Source organism: Tupaia chinensis, unplaced genomic scaffold (assembly GCF_000334495.1).
Source record: "Tupaia chinensis unplaced genomic scaffold, TupChi_1.0 Scaffold000360_1, whole genome shotgun sequence".
NCBI lineage: Eukaryota > Metazoa > Chordata > Mammalia > Scandentia > Tupaiidae > Tupaia > Tupaia belangeri.
The window spans coordinates 2,124-25,665 of NW_006159856.1; the positions used below are offsets into that span (position 1 = coordinate 2,124).

At 44.3% G+C, this 23,542-nt stretch overlaps 1 pseudogene; it reads right to left on the reverse strand.

The window, feature by feature from the left end:
• Window positions 1-16,081: 16,081 nt before the first annotated feature.
• LOC102487842 (adiponectin receptor protein 1 pseudogene) lies at window positions 16,082-17,206 on the reverse strand (annotated as a pseudogene).
• Between the last annotated feature and the right edge of the window lie 6,336 nt (window positions 17,207-23,542).

Here is a 23,542-nt window from a genome sequence, read left to right on the forward strand (position 1 = left end):
CCTTGACTATGCAGACTGTGTGGGAGTTCTCAGTCCTGCTCCCACCAGGTGAATTTCCATTCACCCTCAAAGTCCAGCTCAAATACCTCCATATTATAAAGCAGGGTATGGACCTCTGTTCCTCTGGCTTTGACAGACATGCCCGAACTCCCAACCATGGGAGTACCTCCCTTGCATCATTTCTGGACTTGGAAAAGCTCACCCATGTGACCATGGGGTTTTTGCTTTTTCTTCCCTTTCCACTTCAGACTTTTATAGGGCAGGCTAGGCAGGGCTATCCAAGTGCTTGACCTGCAATGGGGGCTAGATAGAGCTGGGAAGGGTTTTGCAAGATTTACAGCTAGTTCCAGTGGCCTTTAGCAAGGCAAAGCCCGACAGCTGGCCTGTCTCCTTTGTACTACTCTTCAGTGAGTTCCAAAACTGTGGCAGGAAGAGAGGGATATTATAAGCTGACCCTGAAACCATGTTATCTTGGTGCGAGGCCCAGAACTCTGAAGAACAGAAAGCACTAGAATTTGGGAACTACTATGAGGACTGCAGTTTCTGGAGCATGCGTTCATGCTAGAGTCAGCATAGTGAGTACTGGGGCCCAACAAGGCCTAGGATTGGTAATATCCAATCTTACTGTGGTAGTGCTGTTTTCAGGTAAGAACCTTAGTGAGTAAGAACAGGTGCAGCCCTCTGTAGCTGACTCTGTTCCATCTAAGGTAGACCCAGATATGGCTGTGGCAAGGGCTAGACCTTGATTCCAGGAAAGCTCATGGAGGAGTGGAGACAAGCCCAGGTTTTTCAGCAAGGCCCATGGGTGGACATTTGGGCTAGAAATGGGAATAATCTCAAGGAATGTGAAGCCAGAGGAGCATCTCATGAGCCTGGAGGGCATCCTAGAACTGACTTGTCTGTATGTCACTGGGTCTGCCTCTGGAGGGGACTAGCCTCTGAAACTCTGGAAGAGCAGCCCAGGCCTGTAATCTCACACTGCCTCTGGGATCTTCCTGGCATGGACTCTGACCAGGATTTTGGGACCCAGAGACCAGGATTTTGTGGCCTCAGAGAAGGGTAGAATTTATTACAAAAATTAGCCTTTTTTTTTTTTTTAAATAAAAAGGGCTCAAAAGGGACCGGCAGATAGCATAATGGTTATATCACAGGAATCCCATGTAGTTGACCACAGTTCGAGTCCCAGATCCGGTGACTTAAAACTCATACCAGGGCGTGTGTGTGTCTGTGGCCAAAATCCCAAGAGGAAAATGGAGGTGAAGGGACTGCAGCATGGCCGTCCCCCATGGGGGGGTGATTTCTCACTTTCTGTCTCTCCAGTGACTGCACAAGCCCTATAGCAAAAATCTCTAAAAAAGGTTCATGAATGGTTATTTTGTAGAGAATATACCTCTTAAATTGTTACAGAGGAAGAGGTCAGTGAAATTGCTGCAAAACCCCAACGCTGAGGAAGCATGAGGCCACACTGTACAAGGTCTGCTGAAAGTCCTGGCTGCCTAGCGCCCACACATGCCTTGTCTATATCCTGCAAACTGGCCAGAGAATGAGAATGAAGGAAAGTGATGAGCCTGAAGAGGCTGGAGGAAGAGAGCAATTTCCTCAAGTGGAATCTCAAGGTACTGTAGCAAAGCAGTACTGTAGCAAAGGAGGCCGGGAAGGGATCTGTGCTCAGCAGTCAGGAGTGGCAACTGCCTCAGGCAGGCACGCTCCTCAGTTTATTGCCTTTGCTCTACCGAGGAGTGGCAGGTGCCTCCACACACTGATATAAGCTCCTGATTTTGCCAGAACCAGTACTGAGTCTACAGCCTCAACACTGATGAGCCCCACTTTAGGGTAGAGCTGGGCAGGTAGAAAGTGATCTTAGGGAGCGATCAAGAAAAGGAAGGTGTTTACTTGTTACAAACAAGATTAGGAAGGGTGACCGGGCTCAAAGACCTTTAATGGATAATTGCTGGGGTGATTCTCTGATGCTGTCCTAGGGCAGTCCCTAGGCTTAAGAGAGCAGTGCTGAGTCTGTCCCCTCAAGGCTTTATACTCTTAAGAATTAATGAGGACACCAGAGAGCTTTGTGTATGTGAGTTTTATCTGTCAATATTTATCCTACTAGAAAGTAAGACTGAGGGGCCAGTGTATGGCATAATGTTTGTGTTGATGGACTTGACTGTGGTTCAAGTCCCAGACCCAGCAGCAGGGACTAGCAGATGGTGTAATGGTTATGTCGCTGGACTTCCACATAGTCAACCATGGTTCAAGGTCCGGACCTAGTGGCTTAAAATTCACGCTGGGCATGGGGGCATGCATGCCCACAATCCCAATAGGAGAATGGAGAAGGGACTGTGGTATGGCCATTCTCCCCTGGGGTGGGGGTGATTTCTCACTTTCTGTCTCTCTGGCAAGTGTATGCACCCTATAGCAAAAATCTCTCTTACAAAACAGATTTATTTATTCAATTGTATTAAATACAATAATAAATACAACTGTATTTATTATTATTATTTTTTTTAATTTTACCTAAGAAAGAGAGAGAGAGAGAGGGAAAGTGACAAAGCAAGTTGCCAGGTTCCAGACTTGAACCACAGTAGCCACATGGGAGTCCAGCGCCTTAACCACTATGCCACCTGCTGGTCCTTGACTGTGGGTTAAACTAGTACTTAAAACTCAGCATGCTATAAACAATCACCCACCTCCCTCCAGTCCAACAACCTGCTGATAACAACAGAGCAGGAAGGAGCAGTTCACACCTTCTCTGTGGCTCACTGTCTAGTCAAGCAGTAGAAAACTCTGCTTTGGGAAGGAACATCACTCAGAGCATGCTGGGCCTGTGTTCCCATCCTTTATGATCAGAGCTGTCTCTAGAAGACAGAGCTGCACTAGAAACCCTGCTCCAGATCAGCAGGGACAGTACCTTCACAATCTCCAGAGTTTTCAGCGTCCCCTGAGGAGAACTGTCTGTTAAATGAGGAACTCATGTCTCCACCAAGGAGAGGATGACTGCCCAAGTGCTGCCTTGGACTAGGAAAAGGAGTGCCGAAAGGAACATCTATGACCACTCTTGCGGGAACTCTCATGCATGTCACAGGCCACACCCCAGGTCGCCTTCCTTGACTATGCAGACTGTGTGGGAGTTCTCAGTCCTGCTCCCACCAGGTGAATTTCCATTCACCCTCAAAGTCCAGCTCAAATACCTCCATATTATAAAGCAGGGTATGGACCTCTGTTCCTCTGGCTTTGACAGACATGCCCGAACTCCCAACCATGGGAGTACCTCCCTTGCATCATTTCTGGACTTGGAAAAGCTCACCCATGTGACCATGGGGTTTTTGCTTTTTCTTCCCTTTCCACTTCAGACTTTTATAGGGCAGGCTAGGCAGGGCTATCCAAGTGCTTGACCTGCAATGGGGGCTAGATAGAGCTGGGAAGGGTTTTGCAAGATTTACAGCTAGTTCCAGTGGCCTTTAGCAAGGCAAAGCCCGACAGCTGGCCTGTCTCCTTTGTACTACTCTTCAGTGAGTTCCAAAACTGTGGCAGGAAGAGAGGGATATTATAAGCTGACCCTGAAACCATGTTATCTTGGTGCGAGGCCCAGAACTCTGAAGAACAGAAAGCACTAGAATTTGGGAACTACTATGAGGACTGCAGTTTCTGGAGCATGCGTTCATGCTAGAGTCAGCATAGTGAGTACTGGGGCCCAACAAGGCCTAGGATTGGTAATATCCAATCTTACTGTGGTAGTGCTGTTTTCAGGTAAGAACCTTAGTGAGTAAGAACAGGTGCAGCCCTCTGTAGCTGACTCTGTTCCATCTAAGGTAGACCCAGATATGGCTGTGGCAAGGGCTAGACCTTGATTCCAGGAAAGCTCATGGAGGAGTGGAGACAAGCCCAGGTTTTTCAGCAAGGCCCATGGGTGGACATTTGGGCTAGAAATGGGAATAATCTCAAGGAATGTGAAGCCAGAGGAGCATCTCATGAGCCTGGAGGGCATCCTAGAACTGACTTGTCTGTATGTCACTGGGTCTGCCTCTGGAGGGGACTAGCCTCTGAAACTCTGGAAGAGCAGCCCAGGCCTGTAATCTCACACTGCCTCTGGGATCTTCCTGGCATGGACTCTGACCAGGATTTTGGGACCCAGAGACCAGGATTTTGTGGCCTCAGAGAAGGGTAGAATTTATTACAAAAATTAGCCTTTTTTTTTTTTTTAAATAAAAAGGGCTCAAAAGGGACCGGCAGATAGCATAATGGTTATATCACAGGAATCCCATGTAGTTGACCACAGTTCGAGTCCCAGATCCGGTGACTTAAAACTCATACCAGGGCGTGTGTGTGTCTGTGGCCAAAATCCCAAGAGGAAAATGGAGGTGAAGGGACTGCAGCATGGCCGTCCCCCATGGGGGGGTGATTTCTCACTTTCTGTCTCTCCAGTGACTGCACAAGCCCTATAGCAAAAATCTCTAAAAAAGGTTCATGAATGGTTATTTTGTAGAGAATATACCTCTTAAATTGTTACAGAGGAAGAGGTCAGTGAAATTGCTGCAAAACCCCAACGCTGAGGAAGCATGAGGCCACACTGTACAAGGTCTGCTGAAAGTCCTGGCTGCCTAGCGCCCACACATGCCTTGTCTATATCCTGCAAACTGGCCAGAGAATGAGAATGAAGGAAAGTGATGAGCCTGAAGAGGCTGGAGGAAGAGAGCAATTTCCTCAAGTGGAATCTCAAGGTACTGTAGCAAAGCAGGCCGGTGAGGGATCTGTGCTCAGCAGTCAGGAGTGGCAACTGCCTCAGGCAGGCACGCTCCTCAGTTTATTGCCTTTGCTCTACCGAGGAGTGGCAGGTGCCTCCACACACTGATATAAGCTCCTGATTTTGCCAGAACCAGTACTGAGTCTACAGCCTCAACACTGATGAGCCCCACTTTAGGGTAGAGCTGGGCAGGTAGAAAGTGATCTTAGGGAGCGATCAAGAAAAGGAAGGTGTTTACTTGTTACAAACAAGATTAGGAAGGGTGACCGGGCTCAAAGACCTTTAATGGATAATTGCTGGGGTGATTCTCTGATGCTGTCCTAGGGCAGTCCCTAGGCTTAAGAGAGCAGTGCTGAGTCTGTCCCCTCAAGGCTTTATACTCTTAAGAATTAATGAGGACACCAGAGAGCTTTGTGTATGTGAGTTTTATCTGTCAATATTTATCCTACTAGAAAGTAAGACTGAGGGGCCAGTGTATGGCATAATGTTTGTGTTGATGGACTTGACTGTGGTTCAAGTCCCAGACCCAGCAGCTTAAAACTCATGCCAGGTGCATGTGCATGAGTGCCCAAAATCCTGAGAAGAGGCTGAAGGAGAAGGGACTGCAGCGTGGCCATCCCCCAGCAGGTGATTTCTTGCTTTCTGTCTCTATCTCTCTCTCTGACAGTGCACACCCTATAGAAAAAATCTCCCTCTCTAAAAAATAAAGGCTGAAATTTAAAAACTTTTATTATTTTAAAACAATAAACCATCACGTTAACATAAATGACATGTTCTGATACCACATGTACACATATTCTCAAAAATTCCACTCCATGCTTATGCACAACTGGAGTAAAAAAGGGAGATAACGCCTTAGTGTAACTACAAAACAGTGTGACCCAGAAGACATGAAGCTCAGTCCCTGGGCAGAACCTGTGTAGCCCTAGGCTGTGTGGCCTACACAGTCTGTTTCTAAAGCCCATAGACACAAGGGGCAGGCGTTGGTGGCAGATACCACAAGAGCTAGCACTGTCCGCTCTGTCTTCTCTCGTGAGGTAGCCATGGGCCTCTGTGGAGGCTGCTCTGGGAATGCCACCACTACATTTGGTAAAACTGCCCTAGGAGCAGTGCTGCCCATGGCTCTGGATCTCTGATAACCTAGGTGTTTTAAGCATTCAAGTGACTTTGCCCAAGTGAGGCATCTGCAGGGGGGCGGGCAGGTGTGTTTGGACCTTGTCTCTGGGTTCTGGTGGAGGTCCTAGTCTGGATGCTCACGCTGTGCTAACTCCACATTCTGGAGCATCTCTGGCTGCTACTTAGCTTGTGCGTATTCAACCTCTGGGTGCTTCCCTGGAGGATGTGTCAGGGTATAATTTGAGATGGGGACAGCACTGGGACAGCGTGTGATACTGTGGACAATTCGGGCTGCTTCAGAGTCAAGAAGCATCAGCACTCCCAGAGGAGGTATAAGGTCAAATGGACGGTGTGGCCTGGCTGACCATGGTCTGAGTGTACGGTGTTAGCGCATTTCAGTAGGGACGAGCATGTGCTCCCCCTTGGCTTTCTGTCTCAATAGGATGCAGCCCCTGGTCGCTTCCCTACTCAGCCTCCTTCCTCGAGGTGGGAGGTGGCTAATGGTGGGAGCTACGACCCAACAGAAGAGGGTGGGGGCTGGGAGAAGGGTCCCTTCTTTTCTCAGACAGCTTTCCAAACAGATTGGTGGCCGGAAGGCTGCCCAGGGATACCTAGGGAGGTTGGATGTGTTGTGCAGAATCCAGGGTGGGTACAAGGACACTGAGGGTGGGGGAGTGCATGAAGAGGCTGCAGAAGGCAAACGTGGAGGAGTGTGCACATGTGTGTTGGGACAGGAGTGGAATCGGTTAGAAACAGGCAGAGAAAGGAGAAGCTGCCAGCACGAGACTGTCACAGGAGCCAGGGAGAGTGCATCAGAAGGGGAGGGGCCCATGCAGCCAAACGCCCCTGCAACAGGGACAAAGCAAGGATGCACGAGCTAGGTGGGAAGAAGGCCCTGGGTGACCATCAGGAAAAGGCAACTTCAAAAAGAAATCCCTCACCCTGAATCCAGAAAGCCCCCACTCAGGGTGGGAGTGCTTCCAAACCTAAGATCTAAGGTACACCTAACTGTGAATATTAGGGGACGTTCTGCCCAAAAGACCTCAGAGCTCAAATGAGATCACTTGTGTCTCAATGTGATGCCAAAAATATAAGTAATAGCCAAATAGATCAAGTGAACTTTGTCAAAATTAAAAGTTTTTATGCTGTGTATGTTTTACCATCAAGAAAATGAAAAGATGGGCTGGCAGGTGGCATGGTAGATAAGACACTGGACTCCCATATGGCTAACTGTAGTTCGAGTCCTGGACCTCGAAGCTTGCTATCTCACTTTCCTTCACTCTTTCTCTCTCTCTCTCTTGTAAAATTAAATAATAATGATAATAATAAATAAAATTAAATTATTCTTTTTTTTAAAAAGTGAAAAGGATACTTACAGAAGGCAGAAAATATCTGCTAATCACATCCCTGTGGAAGGACGTGCCTCCAGGATATATACAACACAAGGTATCTGAGAAATTGTGCCCTGGGTCATCATAAAAGCAAACCTTCACAAGCACAACTCACCTGGGAGGTTTCTCTGGAATACTTCTTACACAGACCATCTATGCCCATGAAGAATGCCTGGATGTCTGAGTCAGTCTGAAAGAGAAGGAAAATGACTCTACATTTATTGCTTCTAATAAATATTCTGGTCACTGTTAAAAAATTGTACTTCAAGGACAGCAAGTGTCGTGGTTAAGGCACTTGATTCCCACATGGCCAACCACAATTTGAACCCTGGACCTGGCAGCTTGCTTTCTTACTTTACCTCTGTCTCTCTCTCTCTGGTGAGTGCATGTACCCCACAGCAAATTAAAGAAAGAATAATGATAAATAAAATCGAATATATAATTCTTTAAAAAGTCAATTGTATTTCAATATCTGGAATGAACCACAGATGACACAGACAGCCAGCACTTTCCCACTGGCCTCTGAAATACCCTGGGAGGGTAGCACTGACCAGCAGGAGGGCCACAGGTCCTAGACGCCCAGGGTGACAGATACAGCTGCTGTCCTCTAAAGACCACGTAGGATGGCGGTAAAGGGTTCAGAGGCAGAGTGGCCTGGCAGCTGCTGAGCCTCTGTAGACCGCATGCCCTTATCTATACAGCAAAAAGGCACACTCCTGTTTAAGGGGGATCCTGTAGAGGGGCAAAGGGCGTCATGAGTGAGGGCTCTGAGGACAGACCCACGCACAACAGAAACATTAAAATCAGAGAATGATACAAGCTGATGAGCATAACTGATCACTAGTGAAGGGAAACAAAACATTTCTCCCTAAAATACTGAAGATTTTTGTGATGAAGACGTTAAAATGAAGGGGATTGTCTCCCCCCTTCCTCTGTCTGCTTGATAAAAGGACATAAATCCTCTCTTATGGAGACAGCTTACTTATTATCTCAGAATGGCACCAGTGAGGCCAAGATAATTTGGAAATAAACTTTACTATCTTCTCAATATTCCCACCACTGGAGCCTGGGACTGACTTAGTCCTTTGTCCTGTCACTTCTAAATTTATTGTTCTTTGTTGTATACGCTATGTAAGCTAGGACTCTAAACTACTGCTTTTCTTTCTTTTTTTTTTTTGGAGAGGTTTTTGCTATAGGGCGTGTGCACTTGCCAGAAAGACAGAGAGAGAGAGATAGAAAGTGAGAAATCACCCCCCAGGGGGGATGGCCACACTGCAATCCCTTCTCCTCCACTCTCCTCTCAGGATCTTGGGCACGTACGCACACGCGCCCGGCGTGAGTTTTAAGCCACCAGGTCCGGGACACGAACTGCGGTAGACTACATGGGAGTCCAGCGACATAAGCCATTACGCTAACTGTTGGTCCTAAACTACTGCTTTGAGAAACATTTTTGAATTGAAGTCTCTTCAGTCAAATGAATTTCTACTGGTGTTTTTCTTGTTAATCTGACCTGTTTTCAGGAGAATATCTCAACTAAGCTTAAGAGGGTTGAGAAGAGAAATGACTCTTCACTCGTCACAAGGACATGTTGAATTTTAAAAAGCAAACATAAGGGACTTAATAAATGTTTGGGTCAGTGGTGGCGTGGTGGTTGAGTCAGTTGGATCCCACATGACCAAATGCATGGTTCAAATCCTGAACCTGGCAGATCAAAAAACACACCAGGCTTGTGTGTGTGCATGTCCCAAATCCCGAGAGAATATGGGAATAAGGGATTACGGTGTAGCCATCCCTCTTGAAGGATCCTTTCTCATGTTCTCTCTTTCTGCCTCTCTCCAGTGAGTGCACATACCCGACAGCAAATTAAAAAATAAAAAAGAATAAGAATTCAAGAAATGGTTATCTGCCTATTTATAATCCTTAATGTAGACACTCTCAACACATTCTATCCCGTTTCCTCCCATTTCCCTTCAGCCAAGACCACAGCCATCCTACACATGAACCTAGGAGGAGGAGCCATTAATCGGACAGCAGACGGCATAAGAAATACTGAAATGCCTGGATAAAGACACGTGTCAGACTATAAAGCTGAAGGAGAACCTCACACTCCTTCCCACTGTTCTTTGACTCAGAACAGTGAGTGTGAATGAGGGTCAAAATTGTCATCTGAGCCCATCTACTTACCTACTTGCACTCTCTCAAACCAACTGAAATGAGAGCAAGATTACATTTAGGAAAAAATACTAATGAGTGGTAGAAAGTGGGCTATGGTATCCTGAGTGGCCCAGACTCTTTGAAGGATTTAAGAAGACAGAGGACAGATGGCTCAGGTCAGAACACCAGCTTCAGCTTCAACAAGGGCTGAGCACAAGTGAAGTGGCTCTGGAGTTTACTCCAGAATCCACTCTCAGGCCTTTGAGTATAGGGTCAAGAAGGGTGCCACAGAGGTGCCTCCCACTTATGAGAAGCTCAGACTTCACAGCAGGGAAACCTCTGGCCAGGATGGAGTAGGGATCCCTGGACAACACCGACTTGTTCACACCAAACTGCTAAGGCACAGGCAGCGTGCCTGCAGGACAGGGATCAGGCACTCAGAGTTTGGCCTGAAAACAGCTCTAAAGACACTTGACCTGTGATATCAGCTTATCACCTAACCCCTGTGCCTTGGTCTTCCCATGCATGAGACAGGAACGGTCCCACCTCTCCCCGTGGCAAGCACCAGGTAACACAATATGGGAAAATCACACTGAACAGAACCCAAGCTGGGGCCTCGGGGAGCCATGACTGTTTCTGTTATCTAAATACACAGACACACTGAAAAACAAGACAGAGAGCTCAGTGGACCAGAAATAAGAGAGACTGATGAGGCTGCCACAGAACTCTGTGGCCCTGTGTCCTCCTTGGGGAGGGGTGTTGAGTGTCTTTTTCTCACAGAGACCTCCGAATGGAGCTAAATGTGGGAGCAGAATAGGCAAGAAGTCTCCAAAGACAAATGACATCATAGATTCACAAATTTCAGTGAAAGTCAAGCGGGACTACAAACACAATCATTATTACACACAAAACAAACTGCAGGACAAACACAGGAGTGATATGTTTAAAGTGTTACAAAGCATTAATTTTCACCACAGAACTCTAGACCTTGTGAACATATGCCTCAAATGAAGGAAAGAAAAAGGGGGGCTTTTTTCTTTCCTTTTTTTTTTTTTTTTTTTGGGAGGAGGTATTTTTTGTTTAGGGGGGGTTTAGGATATTTTTGCTATAGGGTGCGTTCACTCACCAGAAAGAGAGACAGAGAGACAGAAAGTGAGAAATCACCCCCCAGGGGGAATGGCCACACTGCAATCCCTTCTCCTCCAAGTCTCCTCTGGGGATTTTGGGCATGCAGGCACACATGCCTGGTGTGAGTTTGAAGTTGCTGGGTCTAGGACTCAAAGCGTGGTCGACCATGTGGGAGTCCAGCAACATAACCATCACACCATCTGCTGGTCCCAAGGGGATTTTTTTTCTTTTTAGACAAAAAAAAAAACAAAAACAAACCCTGAGAGAATGTATTATCAATAGACCCACACTAAAACAACAAAAGGAATTCCCTGTAGGTGGGAAAATGATCCTTGACAGAAGCATCAAGATTCAGGAAGAAGCAAGCAGCAGAAGAGCATGAGAAAGAAGGAAATATGGGATAATCTAAACGAATAGTGACTATGTATAACAGTACTATACTGTGTGGTTAATAAATAGAATTGACACAGAGAGTAGTGAGAGAAAAGCAGGAAGAAGGTTAAATGGAGTGAAAATATTCTTTAGTGTTCGCAACATCAGAAAAATCACTGGCAAGATTTCAAAAGTCAAGGTTGCCTACCATAAACTCTAGAATAATCATAAGTTAACTTTTTCTTTGTCTGAATGTTGGTTATATTTTGACTGTGAAAAATTCATTGAGCTACATACTTATGATTTGTGTACTTGACAATGTATTATACTTTAATAAAGGTTAATAGAAGTGATAACTAAAAATTCCCAAATATTTAGAAATTAATACATATACGTCTATATTCCCCCCCCTCCCCAAGGGGGACAGTCATGCTGCAATCCGTTCTCCTCTATTCTCTTCTTGAGATTTTGAACATGCACACATGTGTGCCTGGCATGAGTTTCAGACGCTGGGTCTGGGACTCAAACAGTAGGTAGCCACATGAGAGTCCAGTGCCTTAACCACTGTTCCACCTGGTGGCCCCAATAAGTAATTCTTTTCTTTTCTTTTTTTTTTAAAGACTATTTGAGGGCCATAAACATGTTGATGACAAGAAATTTGAAAATGTGGATATGCACAAATTCATATATATATATATATATATATATATATATCATCAACTATCTGCTAAAAATGGTAATGCACAAAGTGTCTCTAAAGAAAATTATAAATAACTGAGAAAAATTAGAGAATATCTAAATCAACGAAGGCATCTGACATGTTTGTAGATTTAGAAAAGTCAACATTAGGGGCCAAGAGATGGTGTAGTAGCTATGTTGCTGGACTCCCACATGGCTGACCATGGTTCAAGTCCCAGACCTGGCTTTAAACTCTTTCTGGGCACGTGTGTGCATGCCCAAGATCCCAGTAGAACAGAGGAGAAGGGATTGTGGTGTGGCCATCTCCCCGGGGGATGATTTCTCATTTTCTGTCTCTCTGGCAAACACATGCACTCTATAGCAAAAATCTCTCCAAAATAAGTCAACATTATATAGATGTCAATTCTCCCTACATTGTTTCACCAATTAAGTGCAACATAAAAATCCCAAGAGCCCCAGTTAGGTGCTACTTTATAGGATGTTCATTCTACTCATTTAGGCTTATGCCTAAATTTGGACTTGTGTTCATAGAAATGTATATATCAGCTGTGCTTGCTATGAAAATATTTAGATTAATTAAGATCTTTAGTGACTCAATAAAATATGGGGGGAAAACAGTATAGAAAGCAACCATAGATACCAGAGACAGTGTGGGAGGAGAGTGGAAGATGGCATAGGGTAAGAGATAGAGAATCAAGGATGAGGAAAAAAAAAAGCAAAACATATAGGAAACAAGAAATGGAAAATTATTTGTGGACGACAACATGTACGTTGATGTGCTTGATTGAGCCAATATACCATGTACTCTAAATGGAAAATCTCATTTTGTATGTTGTAATGATGTACAGTGAATGAATGTAAATCAATAAATTTAAATAAAAAAATAACAAATAACAAATAAATAAATAAATAAAAATCCCAAGAGGATTTTTTTGTGTGGAAACTGAGAAGCTGATTCCATTTTTTTTTTTAAAAAAGTTAATGTCTGTCTTTCTTGAGAGAGAGAGATAAGCATACTTCATAGGGTCTCACGCCATGATCCTACTCCCAGTCTTCCTAACCAGGCTGGATCATGGGCATGTATAGGTTGACCTATGTATAGGAATGAAACTCTGATCTTCTATACAGCCTCCACCATTGCAAAGTGGAGTGCTATCACTGTGCCACTACATCGGGGTCCAAAACTTACACAGACATGTATAAACTAACACAGAACACTGGAATATCAGAAAATCCTAGGTCTTAGTGACTCACTATAGGGGCCACTTGTTTCTTTTCCATACAATTCAAGACCATGCTCAATGGGTAGTACTCCATACTGGGCCTCATATCAGCAGTAACTCTGCTCTGCTGGGTCCTCAGCATCAGCTGACAGAAGAAGAGTGGAAAGTAGTCCAAGAGATTGCTTTCATTTCATTGATTTAAGTGTTTGTTTGTTTGTCATCAGGCACATGTGGAGAGAGACAGAGCAAGACAGTGAGAAAGAAAGTAAATCACCGCTGGGGGCTGGGGGATGGCCACACTGCAATCCCTTCTCCTCCATTCTCCCCCTGGGATTTTTTTTTTTCCTCCTGGGATTTTAGGCATGCACATATATGTGCCTGGCATGATTTTAAATCTGACAGGTCTGGGGACTCAAACCACTGTTGGCCATGTGAGAGTCCAGTGCCTTAACCACTATACCACTTGCTGGTTCACAGAAGGTTGTTTTTATGGGCAAGGCCTGGAAATGGTCTTCCTTGCTCCTGCCTACTTTCCGTTATGGGAAATCAGACAGGAAGACTGAGGCTAGTCTAGGAAGAAAGGGAACTGGGGGAAAAATGCCAGTCTATCCTTGGTCAGTCATTCTGGTTGTGAGCATTGACTTTACTCTTCCCCAATACAGAAAGCCAAAGCCCCTGCTCCCTCTGTGAGCAATCCCAAACATCCCTGTCACAGTCCACATCACAGCCCAGGTCCTAGAGCCCATGTGGTCCTCTCCCTCAGGCCCAGACTGGGTCTGAAACCTATGAACTAGAAAAAGAAAAAAAAATGCTATGCATACTCACCATGACCCAAAACTCATGAGGGTACAGGTGCCAGACAACTAAGAAACACTCCCCATGACATAGAGGAGAGGGACGAACACATCATGTCATGAGGAACTGTGGGCAGGTGTCTTGGAGTCTCCTCCTCTGGGGACTGCCTTGGTTAAACTATAACTCTCAGGCTTCTGAGAGAGCTCTCTCATCCATCTCCAGCTCCTATTTCTGCCCCTTCAGGGTTTCCAAGTGATGTGGTGTGAGAAAATGTTGCCTGCCTATGCTTCTGGAGCCTTTATTCCTCAAGACTTTCATCATTTGGAGTCAACAAGCAATTGTCTTGTCCAATCTGGTGAGGTCTTTTGCTTCTTTACTGTAGCATTCCTTTTCTACCTTTGCTTGAAAACCAGCCTAAATGCAGTCTTTGCTGTAGTTCCTCAGGCAGGCAGATTCTGTGGTCAGCACATCTCCAGGGTCAGCTGCCTCTGCATTCTGCAGGTATCAGCTTTAGTTAGCCCTGTTCCCTTGCACACTTGATCCATATAGCAGTCCCTGTTCTATGGGTAGAAAAAGTAACAGTCTTTTTTTTTTTTTTTTTTTTTTTTTTTTTTTTTTTTTTTTTTTTAGGTTTTAGCCACAGAGTGCATGAGTGCCTGCATTTAAAGGAGAGAGAAAGAGAGAGGGAATATGAGAACTCACCCCTGGGGGTGGGGTGGATGGCCACATTGCAATCACCTCTCCTCCATACTCCTCTTGGGACTTTGGGCACACATGCACACTTGCCCAGTGTGGTTTTCAAGGCCACATGAGAGACTAACACTTTAATCACTGTGCCATCTGCTGGCCCCAGTAACAGCTGATTTTAATGACAATTTGCCACACAAACATATGTTGGGTGTGGGAACATGCTGTGAAAGAGTCAGAGGGTATCTTTTATACAGAGATATCAGCCATACCACAGGTCAGGAAAAAGCAGCTTATGACGTGTTTTGTTTTAAAACAGGAAAACAAATCAGAATAGAAACATCAGGGGGCACTGCCCTTAGTGAGGCTAAACACTGTTTTGTGAAACTCACTTCATGGACGTGCAAATACACATGTGCATATACATGCAAATGCACACATGGTGCCACAGCATGACGTGTTCTTCCTATTGCAGTCAGAGTCAAAGAAGGAACAGTTGGGTCAGCCCTGCAATGCAGAACTTAAGTGCTGTGCACAGGTTCCCCTCCAGGGAACCCCAACCCTGGAGGCTTGAAAAACATGCTGAGAGAGGGTATGGGCACACCTAAAATCCTGACAGGATGGACAAATGGAGAAAGAAGGGTTGTGGCATGACTACATCCCATTTGGGGGTGCTTTCTTTCTCTCATACAAGCACACATACCCTCTGACAATGAAAAGAAAGAAAGAAAGAAAGAAAGAAAGAAGACAAAACAAGGAAGTCACTGCCATACAGAAGAGTTGAGAACGCTTCCTGATAAGACAATATCCTACTGAGAGTGAGGGCTGTGGCATCAAAGCCCTTGGCCTTTTTTTAATATTTTTTTCCTCTGTACTTTTTTATTATTTTTAATTATCATCATAGTCTTTGAACCAAGATACATAATAATGATAGCAGGTTTCTTTTTTTAAATTTTATTTATTCATTCATTTATTTTAATATGACCAGAGAGAGACACACACTGAGAGAGGTGGGGTAGAAGGAAAGTGAGAAAGCAAGCCACCAGGTCCGGGACTTGAACCATGGTCAGCCATGTGGAAGTATCCAGTACCTTACCCACCATACCACCTGCTGGTCCCCAATAGCAGGTTTCTTTTTAAAGCTTAGTATTAAATATAAAATATCTTTCTTGTTTTAATCTTACATGACTCTGCCAAGAAAAATAAAATTAAAACTCAAGTTAGCTGAAGCCTGGACATACTTCCATGATTAGCCAGGCTATGTAAAAGTTGGTGGCTTTACTCTTCCTGCTGTGGAAGCAGATTCAAGTCCTAGAAAGATGGGACCAGGTTATCATTGTTTTCAAAAAGTGTGCTATAAAACTGGATTACCTGTTATAAGCCAGATTACAAAGTAAGGATAGGGGTAACGGAGGGGACATTTTCTTCCAGAAAAAGACAGAATTTCTGGAGTCCCAGTCCACTATTTTCCCCCAAAATAGTTGGAAGAGGGGGTAAAATCTCAACATGAGCTTCAAAGTATAGTCTCTGTGAGGGCTCATGGCCGCCTTGCCAAGGAGGGGATCACTGTGGAGGGGAATGGCCAAGTGGGACCATCCCCACCTTCCTCAGCCAGGGGAGCAGACATGGAAAGTTTAGTGGGGCCGATAGTGGGCTGAAGCTTGTTTGGTACTGAATCTTCTACAAGGTTTCTTCTAAAACCAGACAACTCAGACTCTTCCTCTCACTTCAGCAAGGAAGTTATTTTTAAAAGCACTTGGGAAGTTCCTCCTCCACACTCAGCAGGAAGGCTCAGAGCAGGGAGTCATCGGTACAGCTACTTTCCATTCCTGAAAGTTGGAGACCCTGTAGAAGTGAACAAAGGCTGTTGCCACCACCAGGACATGGAAAATCCAGTGAGATTGGAACCATACATTGGATTTCCCAGGAAAGAAGTGCTCAGGAATCCAAGCAGCATAAGGGCCAGCTCCGGTGAGGTACATCACAGTCATGAGGAAGAACCAGCCCACCTGACCTACTGTGGTGGCCTTGACAAAGCCCTCAGTGATAGTGAAGTGCATCATGGGCACAACTTGCTCAAGCCGAGTCCCAGGAACACTCAGCTCTTGTCTGCTGATGCCGAGGAGTGGCAAATCTGTCCCACTGTGCTATAATGATGGCAGAGATGCCCAGGACACAGATGATGTAGAGGTAGATGAGCCATAGTTGTGGGGTGCAGTAGGAGGAGTAACAGAGCCAGGGGACAAAGCTCCCCATAATCAGTAGAGCAATCCTTGAACAGTCCAATTTGGAAAAATTCCGAGACACTTTCTCTGAATGACAACAGACGGTGTGGAAAAGCCAGGAGAAGCTGAGGCAGAGCATCACTTCCAGAAAGAACATCCCCAAAACCACCTTATCCTCGAAGGGGGTCATGATGTATATATTTGGTCTAAGCATGGTCGAAATTCCCAAAAAGAGAAACAGTACAAAACCAAGGGGATGGGACTAGAAGTCGCCAGTTTCTGAATGGACGTGGAAGATACTCTTGAAGCAAGCTCGAAAGGAGGGAATGGGAGACCTATGGTCATGCAGCAGGTAGTCATTGTCCTTTAGCCAATCGGAGAGCACATCATATGGGATGACCCTCCAGCGTCCCTCCCAAACCTTATAGACAAACTCCTCCATCTCCTCCATGGCATGATGGGCTTGCAGAAGAAGCATCAGAACCCACACGTCCTCCTCTTCCTCCTAGGCACAGAGCATGTTTGGTCTTCTTCAGCTTTGGTTGGGCTGGAGATGACACACTTGCCCTTCTCTTCCAGTGGGGGTCCCAGTTCAGCCAGTTCCACTGTGTCCGTTTCCCTGTTTTTGGCAGGAGCCCCATTGCCCTATGCCACCACAGATCTCTTGTGGGATGACATCTGACTGGTACCTCAAAACCCTGCAGCTTCAGCTTGAGGAAAGCCTGGGGTCTCTCAGCTCCAGGGGGCAGAGATCTCCCGGTGATGGTAGACAGACAAGGCAGGAGGGCTCTGCTGGGGGCCGCAGTACCGAGTGCTACATCCTACAGCACTGGAGGCAGCCTGTGGCCAGCTGCCCTGCAGCCGGGCGGCCCTAAATCTTCAGCCAGTCCTTGGCCTTCTGAGAGAACATTCCAGTCAGAGGGAACTAGAAAGGTGGGTGCTGGAAGAGTAAGGAAACACCTGGCTCCATGATTGGTACCAAGTCAGGGTTACTGGTCTGGGGATGAGGAAGATGCTCCAGGCCAGGTTACAGAGTCTTCAGGCACCAGGGGACGTTGAGTTTTACTCCTGGAAAGTTGAGATGCACAAAGACACAGATCTGACTTAAGTCTAAGCACAGCCCTTTGGTTACAGGGCAGAGAACAGATCTAGGAAGCCTATATGAAAGCAGGAAGGACCAGCAGCTCCGATGTAAGATGGAGCAATGGGAAGGGAAGACAAGGATTGTGAAGAGACATTTCAAGGGAGTCCACCATCTGCTGATGCTTTAGAATGTGGTTATGAGAGAAAGAGTAGAATGACTTCAATATTTAAAACATCCTCACTCACTAACACATACAATTCTATACAGAGAACAGAAGAACAAATTTTTTTCAAATATTCATAGAACATTAATAATTATCATGTATTAAACCACAATAAAAATCTTGATAATTAAAAAAAGAAACCATATAGCCATATTCCCTGGTCACAGTGCCATAAATCAAAACAAAAAATATTAACTATAAACATGATAGTGAGGGACCAGTAGGTGGTGAGGTTGGGATGCTGGCATCCCACATGGCTGACCATGGTTTGAGTTCCACAGTTTGGAAGGGGTGTGTGCATGTGTTTTAGAGAGATTTTTGCTCATCAGAGAGAGAGATAGAGAGACTGAAAATGAGAAATCGCCCCCTAGGGGGATGGCCACACCATAATCCCCTTTTCTCTATTCTCCCCTTGGGATTTTGGGCACCTACATACACACACCCGGTGTGTCAGGCCGCTGGGTTCAGGACTTAAACTGCAGTCAGCCATGTAGGAGTCCAGTAACATAGCCATTACACCATCTGCTGGTCCCTGGAACTGGCAGCTTAAGGATCAGGCTGGGTACATGTATGTGCATGCTCAAAGTCCTGAGAAGAGAATGGAGGAGAAGGGATTGCAGCATGGTCAACCCTGTAGGGGTGATTACTCACTTTTCTTTTATCTCTTTCTTTCTCTGGTGAATACAGAAGAGAATGGGCATTTAAAAAAAAAAAAAAAAGCAGGGAACCAGCAGTTAGCGTAATGGCTATGTCGCTGGACTCCCACATAGTCAACCATGGTTCGCGTCCCAGACCCAGTGGCTTAAAACTGACGCCGGGCGCGTGTGCATGCGTGCCCAAGATCCCGAGAGGAGAATGGAGAAGGGATTGCGGCATGACCATCCCCCCTGGGGGGGTGATTTCTCGCTTTCTGTCTCTATGTCTCTCTCTGTCTATCTGGCGAGCGCACACGCCCTATAGCGAAAACCTCTCTAAAAAATAAAAAACAAAACAAAACAAAACAAAACACCTTAAAATAAATGGTAATAGAAAAGAAGTGTAACTATTTAGAAAGAAATTTAAAAATATTCTCTCAAATAATTCTTGAGTTAGAAAACAATAAAAAGTATGGATTAGAAACCATTTAGAAATGATACAGAAAAGCTACCTTGAAATGACACAGAGGAGCTGTGCACAGAAGGAAATGGATGGCTTAAATCTACCTATTAGGAAACTAGAAAGAAAATTAATGCTCTAAACATTCAGCACAAGAAGCAAGCAAAAGACTCAAGTTTCCTCCTACCAACTTCAAGCCTTAACCACATGACAGGGCTTAATGTTATACTGCTGTGCAAGGATCAGAAATGGACACTGATGTAAATAGTTTAAATTGCTATATACTGGGACCAGCAGATGGTGCAACGCTATGCCAATATGTAGTCAACCCCAGTTCAAGTCCTGGACCCTGTTGCTTAAAACTCACGCCAGGCACATGTGCATGAGTGCCCAAAATCCTAAGAGATTGGACCAGAAGGGCCTGTGGTGTGGCCATTGCCCAGAGGGCGGGGGGGGGGAGCAGTGACTTCTCGGTTTGTTTCTCTGTCTCTTTCTGTCCCTCCAGTGAGCACAAACCCCTTTAAAAAAAAAAATCTTTCTTTAAAAAAATGCCATATATTCGGTGTAAAATAAGGTATTTTCCACTAAAAATTTAAGTTTTTTGTCCTTACTTTTTCCCTTTCTAAGAATTTTTGCTACAGAAAATTCTTACAAGTATAAAAAGATAATGGTTTAAAAAAATGTTTACTGCAAGTTGGTTTGAAATATTAAAAAACTGAAAAAACCCAAAGGTTCCTAAATAGGAAAATACTGAAATATTATATAGTCACTTTAAGAGTGCAGGTATGTCCAAAATATGCCAACTGAGAAAACATCATTGCTGTAACGAGAGCTCACAATAACACAAAACAAGTACCAAACTCCTGGCCATTAACATTTTTGGGAAAAAGACTTTGGGGGCCTTTTGTATTTGTCATTTTTGTTTTTTATATTGCTTGAATTTATTCATGTACTATATTTGTAATCAGGAAAAACCAGTTTTCTTTTTTTTATGCCTTTTTTAAGAGAGATTTTTGCCATAGGACACCTGCACTTGCTGGAGAGACAGAGACAGAGAGATAGAAAGCAAGAAATCACACCCTGGGATGATGGCCACACCACAATCTCCTCACCTCTACTCTTCTCCTGGGATATTGAGCACACACACATAAGTGCCTGGCAGGAGTTTCAACCCACTGGGTCTGAGACTGGAACCATGGTCAGCCATGTGGGAGTCCAGTGAGACAACCATCACGCTACTTGCTGGTCCCACTAACCACAGTATTTTTTTCCTTTAATTTTTTAATTTCAATTTCTTTTATACATTCAATTACATGTTACTTAGCTTGCAAAATTAATATTCCAACACGTGTACATTTCTTATAGTCCAGTTAACAATACCATAGAATTGGGACCAGCAGTTAGCGTAATGGCTATGTCACTGGACTCCCATGTAGTCAACCGTGGTTCGCATCCCGGACCCGGTGGCTTGAAACTCACGCTGGGCACGTGTGTGTGTGTCTCCAAGATCCCGAGAGCAGAATGAAGGAGAAGTGATTGCGGTGTGGCCATCCCCGCTGGGGGGTGATTTCACTTTCTGTCTCTCTCTGTCTGTCTGGCGAGCGCATGTGCCCTATCGCAAAAACCTCTCCAAAAAATCCCAAAAAACAACAATACTATAGAATTATCTTCAATAGATAACCCATTTTTTTGTTCCATAAATGACTTGCCTCTCTATTAGAAACATAGTAAGTGGTTATAAATACCAGGTACAGTGTTGGAAGAGGGTGGGTGGAAGGAATAGCCTATGAGGAAGGAAGGACATTAACCATAGTATTTTAAAACATCAGGTAATATGTACTCTTTGGAGAAGCAGTATAGAAAAGAACAATCATTTGTAACTAAGTTTAGGCACCTAATAAGTTCAGTGGATGTATTTTTTTTTCCTTTAGTTTGTTATAGGTTGTGTGCAATCACTGGAGAGAGGCAGAGAGAAAGAGACAGAGAAGGAAATGAGAAATCATTCCCCAGGGGACAGCCATGGCACAATCCCTTCTACATTCTCCTCTTGGGAGTTTGGGCATGTACACACATGCACCTAGTGTATTTTGCAATCTGCTGTGTTAGGACTCGAACCATGCAGTTGGCCATGTAGGATCCAGATGTCTTAACCTTCATGCCACCAGCTGGTCCAATAGATGTATTTCATAGGCAGAACAAAAGGTATTCTTTCAAGCCTACTGCAGTAGTAATTGGTTTAAAATTACTTTATCAACAACTCTCCTACTCATGTAAGACCCCTGTGGAAAAACCAAATTCTATTCATCCTCTTAGTAGCTTGTTTTATTGTACTGGAAAAACCCACTTTAATTTCCAGGAACCTAACACACTCTAACAAACTATGAATGAGAACAATCTATGGCTAAGAAAGATATATTGAGGTTTTTGAAAATCAGATCCAAATTGTACTTCTATTATTCAGAAATCTTATAAGACCCAGCTAAACTAGCAAAATGAATGAAAAGTATAGATACTACAAATGACTAAAAATTAAGTCTCAAATTTAAAAGAAAATATTACTGTGACTAATATTTCAATACTAAAAATTTCAACATACCTGTTTTGAAAGTAAAACTGTACGACAAGGGACTTTACAAATTAAGCATTCATCCATTTGACCTACAAAATAAAAGCAGACTTTATTATATCATACAGATTAGTGCTTTGAAACATGTATAAATTCAGACTTAAAACTATAATGCTTCTTCAAGAAATACATAGGACTATGACATTTAAAAGTTTTCATGTTCAGATAGGAAATGATATGGATACAACTGGAACAATTACACAACAATCCTTTTTTTCCTCCGCTTTATAAATATGCCCAAGAATAGTGACCATGAAGATCAGTAATACTTAAAGTTAAATCTATTAGGTGAAATCTATCTCAGATATTTATTACAATCAGGTTTTATAGTTTTTTTAAAAGAGATTTTTACTTCAGCATGCACTTGCTGGAGAGACAGAGACAGAGAAACAGAAAGTGAGAAATCACCACCCTCATGGTGGGAGATGGCGATGCCATAATACTTTATTTCCCATTCTTCTAGAATTTTGGGTACACATGTACATGTGCCTGGTATGAGTTTCAAGCCACTGGTCTGGGATTCAGACAGCAAGAGGCCACGTGGGAGTCTAGTGGCTTAACCACTGTGCCACCTGCTGGCCCCTATAGTGATATTTTTTATTTAAAAACTTTATTCAAAATCAAGGCCAGCAGAAGTGTAGCAGTCACATAGCTGGACTCCCACATAGCTGGCCATGGTTCAAGTCCTGAACCTGGCAGCTTGAAACTCACACCAGGCATGTGTATGCACATGCCCAAAATCCTGGGAGGAGAATGGAAGGGAAATGATTGCAGTGTGGCCATCCTCCTGGGGGAAAATTTCTCACTTTCCCTCTTACTGTCACTATCTCTCTGGTGAGCACATACACCCTAAAGCAAAAATCTCTACCAGGAAAAAACCCTTAATTATTCAAAATGAAAATAGCTCTTCCATTGCTGCTCAAAAGATAAAACAAGTTTTGTCCAGCCCCTCTTGATCTTGCCTCTACTATACTAGACAGAGTGTCCAAATGCCCAGGAGAGATCACTCCTTTACACACTAGTACATATTTCATTGAGCTTCTGTTTCTTGTAAGCCAGTGCAGGGCCTAAGAATGAAACATTAAGATGTCTTGCCTGTGAACACCTGTCCAATCTTCAGAGTATTTGACCCAGATACAGTTATTCCAGTATCTATTTATTTTTAATTTGCCAAAGGGTGCATGTGATTGCTAGAGAGAGACAGAGTTGGGGGGGGGGAGAAAGTATCTCCTCTTGGGGCATGGTCACATCACGATCCCTTCTCCTCCATTTCTCTATCCAAATGCCATTTAGGGAACGCATGCACACATGCCTGGCATGTACGTCAAACTACCAGGACCAGGATTTGAAGTACACAATTGGTCATGTGGGATCCAGCTCCCTTAACCACGAGGCCACAGGGCTGGCCCTCTAGCATCTATTTTACCATCTTCCTCTTCATAATTTTTTTTTGTTTTACATTTAAAATTCAGGTAACTTTATTTAAATTAAAAAATAATTCTTAAAACTACATTTAATGAGGTGGGGGTGGTGCAGCATTTGGCAAAGTGGTTAAGGCACTGGACTGCCACACGGTCAATTGCAGTTTTAGTCCTGTACCTGGCATATGTGTGTGTGTGTCCCCCAAATCTTAAATGGAGAATGGAGAAGGCCATCCCCCCTGGGGAGGGAGGGTGTCTCTTTCTCCAGTAAGTGCACATGCCCTATGAAAGAAACCTTAAAAATCCACAAAATTGTATTTAATCAAGACCCTTTTGTTATGATATCACTAGTATTTCTAAGCAAGACAGATATATTTCTAGGTTAATAAGACTAGGTACCATTTTGAACTTTATTTATTTATTTATTTATTTTGCCTGAGGGCACGTGTGCTCGCCATAGAGAGAGAGAGAGATAGAGACGGTGAGAGGAAAAGTGAGAAATCATCCCCCAGAGGTGATGGTCATGCTGTAATCCCTTCTCCACCATTCTCCCAGGATGCTGGGC